Raw genomic sequence first — 19,234 nt, 5'->3', positions numbered from 1 at the left:
TTATGACCCTTTCGTCAATTTTTCAGTGAGTAGTCATTCCCACCATTTATTGTGCTATTCTTATACATGTGGTAAAGGTCTATGATTACTTAGAAAGCTGCTGAATAGTAAGTAGGGGAAAGGAGTAGAAGAGATACATTCATAAACTGGTAGAGGGACTATAAATTATGTAAATCTATACAAGCCTTTTAGATGTGACATCTAGTGACTGTGACACCTGTGACTCCCCAAGATAACTAAAAATATATATCTCTTTGACCTAGCTACTATACCACTAGTACTATAGCTAAATAAACACATACAAATAGAGATACTGTACAAATATGATCTCTGCTGCATTGTTATAGAAAAATGTGTATTCAATGGAGTACTCTATAATCAAGAAAAATGAAAGATTGTGTATACTGATGTAGAAAACATCCAAAAAGAATGAGTGAAAGCAGCAAGTAACAGAAAACAGTAAATGTTCTCTGTGGCTCACACCTGTAATCATAGCATTCTTGTAAGCTAAGGTGGGTGGACTGCTTGAGCTCAGCAGGAGTTCAAGACCAGCCTGAGCAAGAACGAGACCCTATCTCTACTAAAATAGAAAACTTAGCAGGGCGTTGTGGCAGGTACACGAGAGGAGGAGGCAAGAAGGTCACTGAGCCCAAAGATTGAGGTTGCTATGAGCTATGTGACACTTTACTGAGGGTGACAGAGAAAGACTCTGTCTCAAAAAAAAAAAAAAAAAGTCTTCCTATGTAGAAAATATGTAAGATTACATAGGTTAAACAGGTATCACATGTACTCAATGTTAATTTGAAACTTGTAGATTAACAACAATATGCTCACGTGGGAAAAAAACTCAATCAAGTCCAAGGTGGGTGAGGCCTATAGGACAGCAAGTTCCTTCCTCCCTCGCAGAACAATGTCCAGGATTACAGCATATTTCCTACGTGGGAAACATGGCTATAACTTAGACTTTGCCTTACATGTGCAAGCAAATGTGGCCTAATTATATGTGCCTTCATATTAATTATAAATTAAGAAAAAAACATAAAATTTTTAAAAAGAATACACAAGTTCATTATTGTGGTAAACTGAAGTGAGAACAGGGTTTTAACTTCGTGTTTCATGCTTTCTCCTCTAGGTTATTTTTAATGTGAAAAAATATTTTTAAAAATGTTTCAAACTTCTGGCTCGGCGCCTGTGGCTCAAGTGGCTAAGGCGCCAGCCACGTACACCTAGGGTGGCGGGTTCGAATCCCCAGCCCGGGCCCGCCAAACAACAATGATGGCTGCAACCAAAAAATGGCCAGGCGTTGTGGCGGGCGCCTGTGGTCCCAGCTACTTGGGAGGCTGAGGCAGGAGACTCGCTTGAGCCCAGGAGTTGGAGGTTGCTGTGAGCTGTAATGCCACGGCACTCTACCCAGGGGGACAGCTTGAGGCTCTGTCTCAAAAAAAAAAAAAAAGTTTCAAACTTCTATTTGAAGTCTCTGTTCGTTACTCTGAATTAGATGGCCCTCCCTCTGTTTTCCCATTACACCTTCCACTTGAAAGAAAGTTGTTTTTTGTTTGTTTGTTTGTTTGTTTTAGACGGAGCCTCAAGCTATCCCCCTGGGTAGAGTGCCATGGCATCACAGCTCACAGCAACCTCCAACTCCTGGGCTCAAGCGAGTCTCCTACCTCAGCCTCCCAAGTAGCTGGGACTACAGGTGCCCACCACAACGCCCGGCCATTTTTTGGTTGCAGCCATCATTGTTGTTTGGCGGGCCCGGGCTGGGGATTCGACCCCGCCACCTTAGGTGTATGTGGCTGGCGCCTTAGCCGCTTGAGCCACAGGCGCCGAGCCTGAAAGAAAGTTGTTAATAGGTCACAACTCTAAGGTTTATTTTCTCAAATTCAAGACAACTTTTTCTCTAGGCAAGCTGCACACTGATGACAAATTTAAAATACCATTAACTAATGGACAAAACAATATACAGCAGAACTAATAAAGCCTACAACTGCATCTTGTACAATTTCACTGTAGTTGATAGCTACCCTAAGTACTGAAACACCTTTATATACTTCTACTACCAAGGAACCTCTACCTTATAGGAACTACTTGGACATTCTGGCCTACAGTTTCATATCAGTGTTTGGCTGCCTGCTTACAGTTTTAGTTTTATTGCCATATTTTAAATGTGAAGTAACTAAAAAACAAAAGTTTTTTTTGTATTTAGAAATTGCTACTTCTGATATGCTTAACAAAAACAAGTGAGTCAAATGATTTGTAAGTACTTCTTGGACAACGCCAACATTTATTAATCATATTTATGTATTTGAAGTTTTTATCCTTTCATCACTCACTTCAGATGATTCTGGAAACAATTAGGAAGTGAAATATCATACATGTGTTATTAGTGTGTACACTGGTAATCGTGTAAATAAAAAAAAGTGTTATTAGTACAATGTAACTCTTTTGAGAGTAAAACAAAATGCAATAAATAGGTATTGAGAACCTATCATGTGTTAGGAACATTCCTGGAATCAAGAACACAAGACTAAATAAAAGTTAATGAAAATAATTTCTCATAAAATTAATATTCTCACAGGTATTATGTTGGAGAAGGGGACCTGAATGGAGAGCAATGGAATGAAGACAAGTAATTTAATAAGTAATTCAATTATAAGGGAATCATAGATAAGCAGCCTGTAATTCATTCAAGAGTGCTAGGAAATCTTTCCTGGAACAAGGGAGTTTTAAGTTGCAAGTGAAGGATGAGTAGAAGCAGGACAGTTTTGGAAGGGGGTGTGCCAGGTGGAGAGAATAAGGATAATAAATAATAAGACTCAAGCAAAAAAGGAAACACTGAACTTTGAGAAACAGAATCAATATAATAAACTGTGACCAGTAATATGTATGTGGCTTTGCACAATGAAACGATGTTAAGAAGAAAGACAAAGACCAATCAGAGACTACTGTAGGACAATGAAGGCGTAAACTAGAGTGATAGCCAAGAGGATGAAGTTAAACCAAAAAAGGCAGAATTGAAAAAGGCAACTGACCATAGGAGAGAGAAGGTGGGACATAAAGGATGATGCCTGCATTTCCAGATTAGTCAGCTGGGTAGCTGGTAGTGCCACTCACGAAAATAAACGATATAACAAATATTGCAGTCCATGAAAAAAGTTGAGTTCTAATACCTGAAGCTGAATTTTTTGAGCACCTATGATTCAACCAAAGAAGGAAAGGTGGGAGACATTAAAAAAAAAAAATCCAACTGAAAAAGGAATAAAAATAAATTTCTAATTCCTTACTGAGGCTTAACATGGTGCTATTTGATCTAGTCCTCGTCTTACTAAGGTATACCTCTCTGTTTACACGTTCTTGCCTAGCTACAGCCTTCGTGATTTTCCCAAACACACTAAGCTTAAAAATTGCTACTACTTCTGATATGCTTAACAAGAACAAGTTAGTCAAATGATTTGTAAGTACTTTTAAGTATTCCTAACATTCACTACTCTAACAGTCCTTCTCATGGCTTGTTCCCTCACTTAATTGATGCCTCTGCTCTACTATCACCTCCTGACCGTATTATATATACCTCCCATCCCTCCATCTCATTCCATCCCCTTACAATACTTTCATTTTCTTCCTAGTTATTAAGACATATTTGTATATTTATGTGTCTCATACTTGAAAATAAGTTCCACAAAAACTGAATCTTAACTGGTGAATCCGTAGAATCTAGAATACTGACAAGCACACGTTAGTCACTCTATCAATATTTGTTCAATGAAACAATGAATGAATTTCTGTTAAATAAGAAATACAGGTTTAAAAGTCATCAGTATGCCCCACCCATGCTGCCACCACTCAGAGCACTCAAGAGAACGTGGAATGAAGACGGAAGGGGCAGGCAAGTAGGCCTGAGTCACAGGGGACAAGTAGGCCACAGGAACAGGGTGACACGGTCAATGCTCCTAAAAACTTGGATGTGTACTTGTGATATGACTGGTTTTACCAATCTCTAGTGTCTTAGCTCCCTCATATTCAAAAGGAGTTTTTAATGTTCACATTAGAACCGAAGCAGGCAGCTGAGCGGCCTTCAATGAACAGGGATGAAACAGTGTTATCTCGGCTCCAGTGGCCTAGCAATAGCAGTCTTAGAAAAAGCAGAGAAGAGACAAGGGATCTCAGGACAAACTAGTGAACAGAACTTTGTAATTTTCTGTACACTGATAGAATTTCTTTGAGTTTGTCCCAGGAAACAGCAGAACCTCCTTGCAGCCCTGAGATAACTACAGAACTTTATACTACCAGAATGTCCAGAGAAAGTCAAGATAAGCGATTGTGATCAAGAGCCACTGAGCCTGTGCACAAGGCTAATAATCCCTACCTCGTTATAATACTAAGATCCTATCACGGGAAGGGATTCATCCACCACTTTCTGTTCACGGGATACATGAACTAGCAGGTTCCCCACTGCACTTGGATGCCCTGTAAACATACAAGGAGTACACTCCTATGCATTATTGATTTTCATCTACTAAAAACCCCTTAACCCTACTAATTTGAGAGGTGGATTTCAGGTAACCTGTGCCTCCCCTTCCCAGTCAACACATCTTCTAAATAAATTCTTCCTTGATAATCCTCGTTGTCTCAGAATTGGTTTCCTGTGCAGCAAGCAATAGTGAACGCCCCTTACAGGTTCGTTAACCGTGACACTTTGCCTGCAGCTGGAGCTATGAAGATGGTCGCATCCCAGACAACATTCTACTCCAAAGCTGCTGCCTGCACTGCCATGTCTGCACTGGCACAATCCTATTCGGCATCTAGTACCTGATCATCAATGCCAAGGTACTGCTGATTTTATTGAGCACCCTGGCTGACGTGGATCAGCATTTCAAGTTCTGAACTAGGAGGTGACTTTGAGTTCATGGATGATGCCAACATGTGTATTGCTATTGCAATTTCTTTTCTCACGATCCTAGCATGTGCAATGGCTACTTATGGAGCATACAAGCAACACGCTGCCTGCACTATCCCCTTCCTCTGCTACCAGATCTCTAATTTTGCCCTGAACACCTTGGTTGCAGTTACTGTGCTTCTTTATCCAAACTCCATTCAGGAGTACATAGGGCAGCTGCCTCCTAATTTTCCCTTCAAAGATAATATCATGTCTGTGAATCATAACTGTTTGGTCCTTATTCTGTTCATTAGCATTATCTTGACTTTTAAGGGTTACTTGATTAGCTGTGTTTGGAACTGCTACAAATACATCAACAGCAGGAATTCCTCCAATGTCCTGGTTTATGTCATCAGCAATGACACTTTTTGGTGCCGTTAGCCCCGTATGAAGATGCCACTGTGACAGGGGCTGCCAAGGAGCCATCGGCACCCTATGTGTAAGCCTGAGCCTGAGAGTGGGGTAAGGCTTCACTTTTCAGATGTCTGAGCAATAGTTCTATTTCATTTTTGAGATGAGCTCTCTGAGGTTATTTGTTGCTGAAATGCTACACTGTAAAATTTAGATGTTAATTTGAAAGTTTCTATAGTTTTTAATTTATGCTTCAGTTGGAACACTGTGGTAGATTAGCTGTAGAATTCTTCCTGTCAAGAGTGGGAGTAGAATGGGCTTCACTAGCCTTCCCCAGGCAACAAAACCTCTCCAGGGTCTAGGTGGACCTTGAGTCAGAACAGTCTGCTTTTGTATCTGCTAGGTCCCAAGTCAGACAATGAATCCCACCTTTTCTCTATGTTCCTCTGTCTTAAAAATTAGACAATGCTTTTCTCAAACCTTTCCAGTTTAAGAACAAGCCTTTATGAAGAAACAAAAGTCATCAGTATGACAAATGAAGCCATGAAGCAGATAAAATTACCCATGGTCACAATAAAGAGTAAGAAAACAGGTGAAGAACTCTGATATATTATCCACATTATCAAAATTCTTAGTAGGCTATTAAATAAGGCAGCCAATAAATATTTGATTAGTTGAGTAAGAGAATGAGTGAATGATAAAAAATGGCACACAGAAGCTTGATTGCTTCCTTTCTTCTTCCCTCCCTCTCTCTCCTCTCTCCCTTCCTCCCTTTCCTTTCTTTGCTCTCTTGTTTTAAGAGAGGGCTAGAGTGCAATGATGTAATCCATAGCACACTGCAATCTTCAATACCTGGGCTCAAGTGATTCTTATGACTCAACCTTCTGAGTGGCTGTGACTAAAGGTGTACCCCACCACACCTGGCTAATTTTTATTTTATTTTATTTATTTTTTTTTGTAGAAATGGAGTTTCTCTATGTTGCCCAGGGTTGTCTCAATCTCCTGGCCTCAAGTAATCTTACCACCTCAGCTTCCCCAAAAGCTGGGATTACAGGTGTGAGCCAACATGGTGGCCTGCAATTTTGTAGTTTATATGCTTTTTTTTTTTTAATGTGCTCCCTTGTAGATTTTGCTGAACCTTCAGCTTTTCTTATTTCACAAGACAATCAGCTAGAGCAGTTGTCCTCAAACTACGGCCCATGGGCCACATGCAGCTTGCCTAGGACATTTATCTGGCCCTCTGAGTTGCCGCTGCTGCCTGTCCTGCTTAGCAGCCGACTAGTCTCGGGGCCCGCAGTCCGGCCCTCCAGTGGTCTGAGGGACAGTAAACTGGCCCCCTGTTTAAAAAGTTTGAGAACCCCTGAGTTAGAGAATAAAGCATTTGAGGGACTCTCTAAGGCTGAAGGGATAATACATCTAAAGAGAAATTAACTAGTGATTGTTTTTCCTCTAAACATACTTTTCCTGACAGAACTTATTTAACTTTATTAAAATTGAGATTCTCATAGACACTTGGAAGCAAATAGAAAACCAGGGAATGAAACCCACAACTTACAGCCATCTAATCATCAATAAACCAAACAAGAACATCCACTGGGAAAAAGACTCCCTATTCAATAAATGGTGCTGGGAGAAGTGAATATCCACATGTAAAAGACTGAAACTAGACCCACATCTTGTTCCACCCACAAAAATTGATTCGAGATGGATAAAAGACTTAAATTTAAGGCATGAAACAATAAAAATCCTCAAAGAAAGAACAGGAAAAACACTGGAAGATATTGGCCTGGGAAAAGACTTTATGAGGAAGACTGCCATGGCAATATCAACAACAGCAATAATAAACAAATGGGATTTAATTAAACTGAAAAGCTTCTGTACAGCCAAAGAGACAACAACCAAACCAAATAGACAATCTACTCAATGGGAAAGGATATTTGCATATTTTGAGTCAGACAAAAGCTCAATAACCAGTATCTATACAGAACTTCAATTCACAAGAAAAAAAAAATCCCATACATCAATGGGGAAGAGAGATAAACAGAATCTTCTCTAAAGAAGACAGACGAATGGCTAGCAAACACATGAAAAAAATGCTCATCATCCCTAATTATTAGAGAAATGCAAATCCAAACCACCCTGAGATATCATCTAACCCCAGCGAGAATGGCCTATATCACAAAATCTCAAAACCACAGGTGCTGGCGCAGATGTGGAGAGAAAGGAACACTTTTACTGCTGGTAGGACTGCAAATTAATATAACTTTTTTGGAAGGAAGTATGGAGAAACCTCAAAGAAATCAACCTAGACCTCCAGTTTGATCCTGCAATCCCATTAGTGGGCATCTATCCAGAAGGAAGAAGAACGCTTTTATTACAAAGACTTGTACTAGGCTGTTTATCGTAGCCCAATTTACAATTGCTAAAATGTAGAAATAGCCTAAATGTCCTTCAACCCAGGAATGGATTGGTAAACTGTGAGAGAGATATATACACCATGGAATATTATTCAGCCATTAAAAAAATGGAGATTTTGCAGCATTTGTACTAACCTGGATGGAGGTGGAACACATTCTTAGTAAAGCATCACAGGAATGGAGAAGTATGAATCCTATGTATTCAACTTTGATATGAGGACAATGACAATTAATGACAATGACACGGTGGGGTATGGGGGAAGGGGAGACCAGACAGAGAAGGAGGGAAGGGGTGAGGAAAAGGAAAAAATAGTGACTAATTCTCGTGGCCAATAGCTAACATTTATTAACTTACTACTGTTCAACGTTGGTGTATACATACTGACTCATTTGATCATGAAAACAACCCTATGAGGTAGATGCTATTACGAATCTTTAGGCTGCATACAGTGGCTCAAGTCTATAATCCTAGCACTCTGGGAGGCTGAAGCAGGTGAAATGCCTCAGCTTAGGAGTCCAAGACCAACCTGAGCAAAAGTAAGACACTGTCTCTATTAAAACGTTAAAAAGTAAGCCAGGCATGGTGGTGGATGTCTATAGTCTCAGGTACTTGGGAGGCTGAGGCAAGAGGATCTCTTGAGCTCAAGAGTTTAAATTTGCTATAAGCTAGGATACCACAGAACTCTACCCAGGGCAATAGAATGAGACTCTGTCTCAGAAAAAAAAAGGGGGGGGCGGCTCTTAATTTAAAGATGAAGAAAATAAGGCACAGGGAGATTATAGAGACTTCTAAAAGATCATACAAGTAGTTAAGTAGCAAAACTTGGATGCTTAGAGGCACTATGCAAAAGTTTGCTTCAAAGAATAACTTTGCCACTGTTAGCGATATAAGGTGATTTATTATTTAGTCTTTCCATCTGAAGAGAAATTAGTTAAGGTGACAATATATAATTGCTTTGTATGGCTTATTTCAAAATTTTAACATCCCCACCATTACCTAAAATAGACTCTCACTGGATTAAAGATTTAAACTTAAGACATGAAACTATAAAAATACTAGAAGAAAGTGTAGGGAAAACACGTGAAGAAATCGGCCTGGGAGAATATTTTACGAGGGCAAACCCCTGGGCAATTGAAGCAACACCAAAAATACATTACTGGGATCTGACCAAACTAAAAAGCTTCTGCACAGCCAAAACCGCAGTAAGTAAAGCAAGGGTACAGCCCTCAGAATGGGAGAAGATATATGCAGGTTATGTCTCTGACATACCCAGAATATGGTTTAATACCCAGAATCCATAGAGAACTCAAATGTTTAAGCAAGAAAAGAAGTGACCCCATCTTAGGGTAGTCAAGGGACTTGAAGAGAAACTTCTCTGAAAAATACAGGTGCACAGCCTACAGACACATGAAAAAAATGCTCATCACCCTTAATCATCAGAGAAATGCAAATCAAAACCACTTTGAAATATCATCTAAGATTAGCCCACATCACAAAGTCCCCAAACCAGAGATGTTGGCGTGGATGTGGAGAAAAGGGAACACTTCTGCACTACTGGTAGGAATGCAAACTAATACAATCCTTTTGGAAAGATGTTTGGAGATCACTTACGGATCTAAAAATAGACCTGCCATTCGATCCTTCAATTCCTCTACCAGGTATATATCCAGAAGACCAAAAGTCACTTTATAACAAAGATACTTGCACCAGAATGTTTATTGCAGCCCAATTCATAATTGCTAAGTCATGGAAGAAGCCCAAGTGCCCAATGACCCATGAATGGATTAACTGTGGTATATGTACACCATGGAATATCATACAGCCTTTAAAAAGATGGAGACTTTACCTCTTTCATGTTTACATGGATGGAGCTGGAACATCTTTTCTTTTTGGCTGAGGTTGGGTTTGAACCCACCACCTCCAGCATATGGGGCCAGTGTCCTACCCTTTTGCGTCACAGGTGCCGCCCTGGAACATATTCTTCTTAGCAAAGTATCTCAAGAATGGAAGAAAAAGTATCCAATATACTCAGCCCTACTATGAAACCAATGTATAGCTTTCATATGAAAGCTATAACCCAATTATAGCCCAAGAAGAGGAGAGGAAGTGAGGGAAATGGGTGGAGGAAGGGTAACTGGTGGGACCACACCTACGGTGCATTTTACAAGGGTACATGTTAAATTTACTAAGAAAATGCAGTGAAGGCTATGTTAACTGGTTTGATAAAAATATTTCAAATGGTATATAAAACCAGCACATTGTACGCCATGATTTCATTAATGCACACAGCTATGATTTAATAGAAAAATTTACTATATTACTGGAGAAGGATGTTTTAAAAAAAATCAAATAATCTAAAAAGTCTCTGCAACAAAATACCTAGACATGCTGGGTAAAATGTAGTATTTTTTTCTTTGCATAGATAAGCTGGAAAAAAAAAAAACCCTCCAGCATAAAGAAAGGAAAAAATAGAAGCTGGTTACAAACTATGCCAGGAATGTCATGGAAGTCTTATTAAAGTACAAGAAACATAATGAGAAGGGTGTCTGGATGGGAGAGAGATGGGGAGTGAGAAGTTAGTTAATGGATATGAACATATAGTTAGATGGAATAAATGCTCATGTTCAACAATAGAGCAGGGTGACTACAGTTAACAATAAAGTATTGTATGTTTCAAAACAGCTAGAAGAGAGGACTTGAAATGTTCTGAACATATAAAAATGACAAATATTCCAGGTGGTAGATACCCTAAATATAGCCTAACTTGATCATTATACATTCTGGGCATATCACATATACTTCCACAAATATATACAAGTATTATGCATTAATTTTTTAAATTTTGAGACAGAATCTTATTCTGTGACAAGGGTAGAGTGCAATGGCATCATAGCTCACAGAAACCTCAAACTCTTGGGCTTGAGAGATTCCCTGGCCTCAGCCTCCTGAGTAGGTGGGACTAAGGACACCCACCACCACTCCTGGCTGGCTAATTCTGTTTTTAGTATAGACAGGGGTTTTCATCATGCTCAGGCTGGTCTCAAACTCCTGAGCTCAGGGAATCCACCCGCCCCTGCCTCCCAGAGTGCTAGGTTACAAGTGTGACACACCAGGCCTGGCTATGTATCAACTTTTTTTTTTGCGCGCGCAGTTTTGGCTGGGGCTGGGGCCAGCACCCTACTCCTTTGAGCCACAGATGCCACCCTGTATCAACTTTTTAAAAAGGTGGGCATTGGAAGAAAGAAACAAACCCAAATAATTTGGGTTTATCATACACAGGTAGGACAATGTGCAGGCCCTGTGCCCAAATAAGGTAAGATACAGAGATAAGACTTTCCTGCTGAAAGCCCAAACTCTGGATGGCAACATATCTCAATTAAAGGTAGACTAGGGGAGAAAAAACTCCCAACCAGCCTGGGAGGAGAACAAAAAAGTTTTTCTGCCTCCATCTAGGATCAGAATGAAGAAAGGTCTATCCTGAAAATTGATAAGCACCAGACTGACCTCAAGTGCATGAAATTAGATTTTACACAATCTACTGTTTATAAAACCCCAAAAGCAAAAATTGTGCTTTAAAAAAAATCATTCTTGGAGGATCTTACCCAGAGTCATAGCTCAGGGAGAATACTGAAGAGGTGGGTTGAGCTGGATACAGTGTATGACCCAGAGCAGTGGAAATCTGAATTGAGCAAGTAATTGCAATGGGCTGTGGCCGAGCAGCTGCCCACAGAGGCCTAGGATAGGAGGAAGCCTTTTGGGAGTTTTCAGTTGTTGGGGGAAGCTATGCATTGAGTGGCAAGCTTGGAAGAGTGGGCAGACTCGAACAGTATATAGCAACCAGATTTGAATTCCAGTTGGAGTAGACTTGACATATGTTTGGTGGCTAGAGAGGCAGCCATCCTGTGAAGGTCTCAGTACGGTAAACAGGAGGCTGCCATTCTGAGAAGGTGGTGAGAAGGTCTTAGCAGGGGCCTAAAGCATAGCTGTTTCAATTCTACCTATAAGGATCAGAACTCCACTCTTAAGACAGGCTGAGGGACTCCCTGTACCCCACGAAACCTGGAGTCAGGGGACACTGTGAGACCTGCCTCTGAAGGATCCTTGTGAACTTTAAAATTCCAACCCAGCAGGGTCTGAATGCTTAGGAAGCAATCAGGTAATCATCAGAGGCCACTAAGTTTAGAATAAGGAACATAGAGGTTGTTGGCTGAGTTCTCCATTTCCTAAAAGAAACACAGTGCCACCTGGTGTCCCAATGACATATTGCAACATACTGTCATCAATGCAAGGACTTCTGTTTGAAGTTAAACAGGAGATAGTGAAAAGGGAAAAAGAGGACAAGGAAGTGAATAGGAAGAAAGAACACATGAGGAGAAACTAACAAAAAAAGTCAGGCAATGTGAAAAACGAAAACAGGAACTCCCCCAAGGGACCATGAGGCAGCTACTGCAGAAAAGACTCCACCTATAAAGAAACCATGGACTTGACAGAAAGAGAATTTAAAATTTGGATGATAAAATATGCAAATATCCTTTCCCATTGTGTAGGTTGTCTATTTGCTTTGGTTGTTGTCTCCTTAGCTGTACAGAAGCTTTTCAGTTTAATTGTGTTTATTTTTGTTGTTGCAAGTGCCACAGCAGTCTTCTTCATGAAGTCTTTCCCCAGGCCAATATCTTCCAGTGTTTTTCCTATACTTTCTTTGAGGATTTTTATTCTTTCATACCTTAAATTTAAGTCCTTTATTATTCTTGAATCAATTTTTGAGGTAGGGAAAGGTGCAGGTCCAGTTTCATTCTTTTATATGTGGCTATTCAGTTCTCTCACTACCATTTATTGAATTAGGGGGTCTTTCCCCCAAGGTATGTTCTTGTTTGGTTTATCAAAGATTAGGTAGTTGTAAGATGTTAAGTTTCATTTCCTGGTTTTCTATTCGATTCCAAATGTCTGTCTCTATTTTTGTGCCAGTACCATGCTGTCTTGACCACTATGGCTTTGTAGTACAGCCTAAAATCTGGTATGGTGATGCCCCCAGCTTTGTTTTTATTACTAAGAATTGCCTTAGCTATACGGGGTTTTTTTTGGTTCCATACAAAACGCAGAATCTTTTTTTCCCAAATCTTGAAAGTACAATGTTGGTATTTTAATAGGGATGGCACAATAGGAAAGGATATTTGCATATTTTGAATCAAACAAAAGCTTGGTAACTAGGATCTATAGAGAACTCAAATTAATACACATGAAAAAAACCAACAATCTCATGTATCAATGGGCAAGAGATTTGAATAGAACCTTTTCTAAAGAAGACAGATGAATGGCTAACAAACATATTAAAAAATGCTTATCCCTAATTATTAGAGAAATGCAAATCAAAACCACCCTGAGATACCATCTAACCCTAGCAAGAATGGTGCACATCACAAAATCTCAAAACTGCAAATGCTGGCAAGGATGTGGAGAGAAGGGAACACTTTTACACTGCTGGTGGGACTGCAAACTAATACAACCGTTTTGGAAGGAAGTATGGAGAAACCTCAAAGAACTCGAACTAGACCTCCCACTTGATCCGGCAATCCCATTACTGGGCATCTACCCAGAAGGAAAAATCCTTTTACCATAAGGATACTTGCAATAGACTGTTTATTGCAGATCAATTTACAATCGCCAAAATGTGGAAACAACCTAAATGTCCACCAACCCAGGAATGGATTAACAAGCTGTGATATATGTATACTATGGAATACTGTTCAGCCATTAAAAAATGGAGACTTTACATCCTTTGTATTAACATGGATGGAAGTAGAACACGTTATTCTTAGTAAAGCATCACAAGAATGAAGAAGCATGAATCCTATGTACTCAATTTTGATATGAGGACAATTAATGACAATGACACAGTGGGGGTCATTCCATGGGGAGAAGGGGAGAGCAGAGAGAGGGATGGAGAGAGGGGTGGGGAAGGGAATAGCAGAGGGAAGGGGGGGATCTTGGTGTGTCCCACACCTTTTGGGGGAAAGACATGATTGTAAGAGGGACTTTGCATTTATTAATCAGTGAAACCTGGTTTCTTGTCAGGAAACCCTCAACGAATTCCCAACAATAAATTTAAAAAAAAAGAAAAAGAAAACCTGGCTGTCATCCAGCTGGAAATACCTATATATATATATATATATATGGATGACAAAGACAATAAAAGGTATAGATGAGAAAATGGAAAGACAGAACCAAAAGTCAGATGAGAGATATACAGACTATAGAAAGGATATGGCGGAGCTTAAGGAAATGAAGGAGACAAGCAGGGAATACAAAGATGCAGTAGAAAGTATCAAAAATAGATTAGATCATGGAGAAGAAAGAACCTAAGAGAAGAGCTAGAGGATAAAGTTTTTGAGTTAACCCAGGTAGGTAAAGAGGCAGAAAAGAAGAGAGAGAAAGCAAAACAGGTGCGTACTATAGTTCTCGAGAACTATGAGATTCCATGAAGCATTCAAATATACAAATAGGGATACCAAGGGGGAAGAAGATTGTCTCAAGGGAATGGAAGCCCTACTGGAGACCATCATAAAGCAAAACTTCCAAGTTTTAGTAAAGACCCCAACACACTCCTTTTAGATGGATATTGAACCCAGGTCATCTCAATTCAAATAGAGCCCCTCCAAGACACATTGTGATGAACCTGTCAAAAGTCAAGATGAAAGAAAAAATTCTGCAAGTAGCCAGGACTAAGCACCAACTGACCTACAGAGGCAGAGCCATTAGGATGAAGTAGACTTTTCAACTGAAACCTTCCAAGCCAGGAGAACATGGGCATCCACCTTTAACATTCTTAAACAAAACAATTTTCAGCCCATAATTCTGTATCCTGATAACCTAAGCTTCAAAACTGATGGAGAATTCAAATCTTTTACAGATAAATAAGCACTGAGGAAATTGGCCACAACAAAACCAGCTCTACAGGAAATACTTAGACCTATTCTCCAAACTCCACAATGGACTACCAGCAAAATAAACACTCAGAAGCTAAAGGTCAAAACATAGCTTCCATAATGGCCCAAAGAATAAACCTACATGATGGACTTTTGCAAAATAAGTGCAATGGAGTTCTTCATCTTACCAATTTTCTCAATAAATGTCAATGGACTGAACTCACCACAGAAGAGGCACAGGCTGGCTGACTGAATAAAAAAGCAGAAGCCATCATATGCTTCTCCAGGAAGCACACATAGCCTTGAAGAACAAATCAAGACTCAGGGTTAAGGGATGGAAAACAGCATTTCAAGCAAATGGAAATCAGAAAGGAGGGGCTGCAATCTTATTTTCACATACAAGCAGATTTAAAGCAACTAAAGTTAAGAAAGACAAAGATGGACACTTTATAATGGTCAAAAAATAATACAACAAAAAGACACTTTAATTTTAAATATTTATCAACCCAACTTAAATGCTCCCAGATTTTTGAAACAGATCTGGAGGCAACTGAGCAATATGATATTCCATAGCACCATAATAACTAGGGACTTTAATACCACGGTGACCAAACTAAACAGATCCTCTAAACAGAAACTAAACAAACATGCAAAGGATTTAAATGTGACTCTAGTACAAATGGAATTAATAGACATATACAGAACATAATAACCCAAAGCTAAGGAATATACATTTTTCTCGTCAGCCCATATATACTCCAATATCAACCACATCTTAGGATACAAATCAAATCTCAACAAAATTTAAAGAACAGAAATTATAACTTGTATCTTCTCAGACTACAAGGTAATAAAGTTGGAACTCAACTCCAACAAAAAAGTACATCCCCACACAAAGACTTGGAAATTAAACAACCTTATGCTGAATGATGAGTTTAGGAAGAGATAAAAGAGGATTTCGTTAAATTCCTCAAACATAACAACCATGAAGACACAAATTATCAAAACCTGCAGGATACAGCAAAAGCAGTCTTAAGAGGGAAATTTATTGTATTAGATGCCTACATTCGAAAAACAGAGAGCACATCAACAAACTCATGAACCATTACATAATTGGACAAAGAACAATCTCATCCCAAACTCAGCAAAGGAAAAGATCAACCAAAATTAAATCAAAGGTGAATGAAATTGAAAACAAAAGAATTGACTCAGCGCTTGTGGCTCAAGTGGCTAAGGCGCCAGCCACATACACCTAAGGTGGCGGGTTCAAATCCAGCCCAGACCCGCCAAACAACAATAATGGCTGCAACCAAAAAATAGCCAGGCGTTGTGGCGGGCACCTGTGGTCCCAGCTACTTGGGAGCCTGAGGCAGGAGACTTGCTTGAGCCCAGGAGTTGGAGGTTGCTGTGAGCAGTGAAGCCATGGCACTCTACCCAGGGCAACAGCTTGAGGCTCTATCTCAAAAACAAACAAACAAACAAACAAAAAAAAAAAAGAATTATTCAGGAAATTAACAAAACAAAAAGTTGGGTTTTTGAAAAAAAAAATCGATAAACCTTTGGCCAAATTAACTAGAAACAGAAAAGTTAAATTTGTAATAACTAATCAGAAATGATAAAGGAAATATAACACAGATGTCACAGACATACAAGAGATCATCTCTGAGTACAAGAAACTCTATGCCCCAAAATTTGACAATGTGGAGGAAATAGATTAGTACCTGGAATCACATCCTCTGCCTAGACTTAATCAAGAAGAAATAGATTTCTTGAACAGACCAATTTCAAGAACTGAGATGGAAGAAACAAAACTCCCAACAAAAAATAGCACTGGTACAGATGGCTTCACACCAGAGTTCTATCAAAACTTCAGGAGCTTCACACCAGAGTTCTATCAAAACTTCAGAGTTCTATCACTGTGGCAGTGGGGCCCAAGCTGGGGGGCCAGCCTGGAGACCCGGCCGCCAGCCTGGGCCCCTTTCACAGGGTCTCAGAGCCAATAATGCTGTGAGCGGGCGCTATGCCAGTGGACCTGGCTGGATCTGCGCACACTGGCTGGAGAGGGAGGTGTGGGGGTAGCTGCTGGGATTCTTGGAGGCTCTGGTTTCTCCTTGTTGTAGAAGGAGCTGGATAATGTAACCAATTCCCCAGAAAGCCCTACTTAGATCCCATCTCATTTCAGAGTCAATTCAGAAGCCACTTGAGAAAAATGATTTGATGATTCCTATCAAACAGGATTTTTCAGAAACATACAACATCTGTAAGAAAGCAGCCTCTTTTCCCTCTTGTGAAACAGATAATTCTCAAATTCCAAGATGCTAACCAAGATCCCAATTTATCTGAAAGGGGCCAATAACAAGAAAGGAAACAAATTTAAACTGAGGGACATTTTGTCTCCTGATATGATCAGTCTTCCCCTTGGAGACTTTTGCCACACCATTCACATGGCAAAGAGGGCCAGTATGATGTTTTTGGAGATATTTCTTTCCTTCAGGGGAACTATGAACTTTTACCTAGGAAGCAGCATGTGTGGGCCAGTTCCCTGGGCATAATGAGTTCTTCTGGGCCAATAGCACTTCAGACTATGTTCTCAGAAACACCTTCTCTGGTGCTCAAAAATGCCACCTCCCTCCCAACCATCAGAAAGTCTCAAGCTCTCATGCTGCCCTTATTGTCACCTGTGATGTTTAATTCTAAACAGGAGTCCTTTCGGGCCTGCAAAGCTGCCCAGGCTTAGCTGTGAGCCTGTCATGGAGGAGAAAGCTCAGGAGAAAAAGTCTGCTAGAGACAGGGAGAGTCCACCAGGGAGACACCTCATGGGGCTGGATCTGCAGTGGGTATGCAGCTCAGTCCAACCAGGGCAGGGACAGCCACTCCTCCAGCCTGTCCAGAACAGTACCCTGACTGGTCTGTTGAGGACATTTTCGACCATCCTGCCCTGTGTGAGCTCATCGAGGGAAAGACTAAGTCAGAGGTTACTCTCTGATCTTACAGGGTAGGGTTTCTCTTCTCCCTGCAGCTCGACTTTGGGCCCTCACTTTTAGATGAGGTGGTGAATGTCATGGATAAAAATAAGTAACGGGATACCAGCTCTTCTCCTCTAGGGTAAAAAGCATCAGACAACAAAAACAAAAACTAAGCCAGACTAACCACAGTTGCACAGTTGAGAGAAGGGCTTCCGGGCTATGTATGCAGTTGTATGATGGGTTTTCTAAAATAATGCTCCTATAAAAATATATTTTTTTTACCTGTTTGCACAAACAGTTCAGAAATAAATAAATAAATAAATAAATCCTCCTTGGCAAAAAAAACTGAGTCAGACCCATTTTTAGCAGATCAGCTCACTTTTGTTGTTTGCAGACACATAAGAAACCTGGCTTGGCCGGGATTGGCACTAGCTATGAAGGGCTGGGTCAGTCATGTTAAGTAACTTGACAGAACTTCACAACACTCCAATGTGAAGTCAAAATATATTTAACACCTAGCCCTTTTTTCTAGACTCTTTTCTACCTTATATTGTTTGGGCTCAAAATAGCGAATTCTTCAGTAATAAAGCTTTTCTCTGTTTTTACATTGAACAACTTTGTGGGTTTGGGAGATTTTCTTTTAGTTCTTATATATCGCTATATGTTTTATATACATCACAATATTTGACTGTCAGCTACATGTTGGTAAGACACAAGCAAAGTATTACTGTACTAAGTTATTTTCAAAGTTAAAATATATTTTTACATGCCTTTGGCTTTAAAAAAAAAACCTCAAAGAAGAGCATATACCCATACTTTGAGTGCATACCCAAATTATTCCAAAAAATTGAGAATGAAGGAATCTTTGAGAACGAAGGAATCTTCCCCAACATGTTCGATGAAGCAAATATCACCTTGATACCAAAACCACAAAAAGACCCAACTCAAAAGGAGAACTTCACACCAACTTCTCTAATCAATATAGATGCAAAACTTCTAATAAAATCCTAGCCAATAGATTACAGCCGCACGTTAAAAAAAAAAAACATTCATCATGATCAAGTAGGTTTCATCCCAGGGATGCAAGGCTAGTTTAACACGTTAAACATGTTATGGACTGCATATGTTCACCATATTAACAGAAGCAAAATCAAAGACTAAACAATCCTCTCAATAGATGCAGAAAAAGCATTTGATAAAAATCAGCATGCTTTTCTAATCAGAACTCTAATGAAAATAAGTATGGTGGCACATTTCGTAAACTGATTGAAGCCATCTGTGACAAACCCACAGCTAAGATTATAATGAATGGAGTAAAACTGACAGCTTTTCCACTTAGAAGTAGAACCAGACAAGGTTGTCTTCTATTACCACTACTACTCAACATAGTGATGGAAGTCCTAGCCAATATAATCAGACAAGAGAAGGAAGTAAAGGGCATCCAAATAGGGGCAGAGGAGGTCAAACTCTCCCTCTTTGCCGACGATATGACCTTATACTTAGAGAATCCCAAAGACTCAACCATAAAACTCCTGGAAGTGATCAAAAAATACAATAATGTCTCAAGATATAAAATCAGGCTCAGCGCCTATAGCTCAACCGGCTAAGGCGCCAGCCACGTACACCTAAGGTGGTGGGTT

General features: G+C 39.8%; 1 protein-coding gene and 2 pseudogenes across 4 annotated transcripts in view; 2 read left to right on the top strand and 1 right to left on the bottom strand.

The window, feature by feature from the left end:
- PTPN4 (protein tyrosine phosphatase, non-receptor type 4) overlaps window positions 1-19,234 on the bottom strand; it is a 251,583-nt gene that overhangs the window by 160,307 nt on the left and 72,042 nt on the right. The gene's annotated exons all lie outside the window — the stretch shown is intronic.
- Window positions 4,715-5,379, top strand: LOC100948525 (annotated as a pseudogene).
- LOC100948832 lies at window positions 16,944-17,707 on the top strand (annotated as a pseudogene).

The sequence above is a fragment of the Otolemur garnettii genome, unplaced genomic scaffold (genome assembly GCF_000181295.1).
Source record: "Otolemur garnettii isolate 467f Iridium unplaced genomic scaffold, OtoGar3 scaffold00059, whole genome shotgun sequence".
In the NCBI taxonomy this organism is placed as follows: domain Eukaryota; kingdom Metazoa; phylum Chordata; class Mammalia; order Primates; family Galagidae; genus Otolemur; species Otolemur garnettii.
This window is presented reverse-complemented; position numbering and strand designations above follow the sequence as displayed.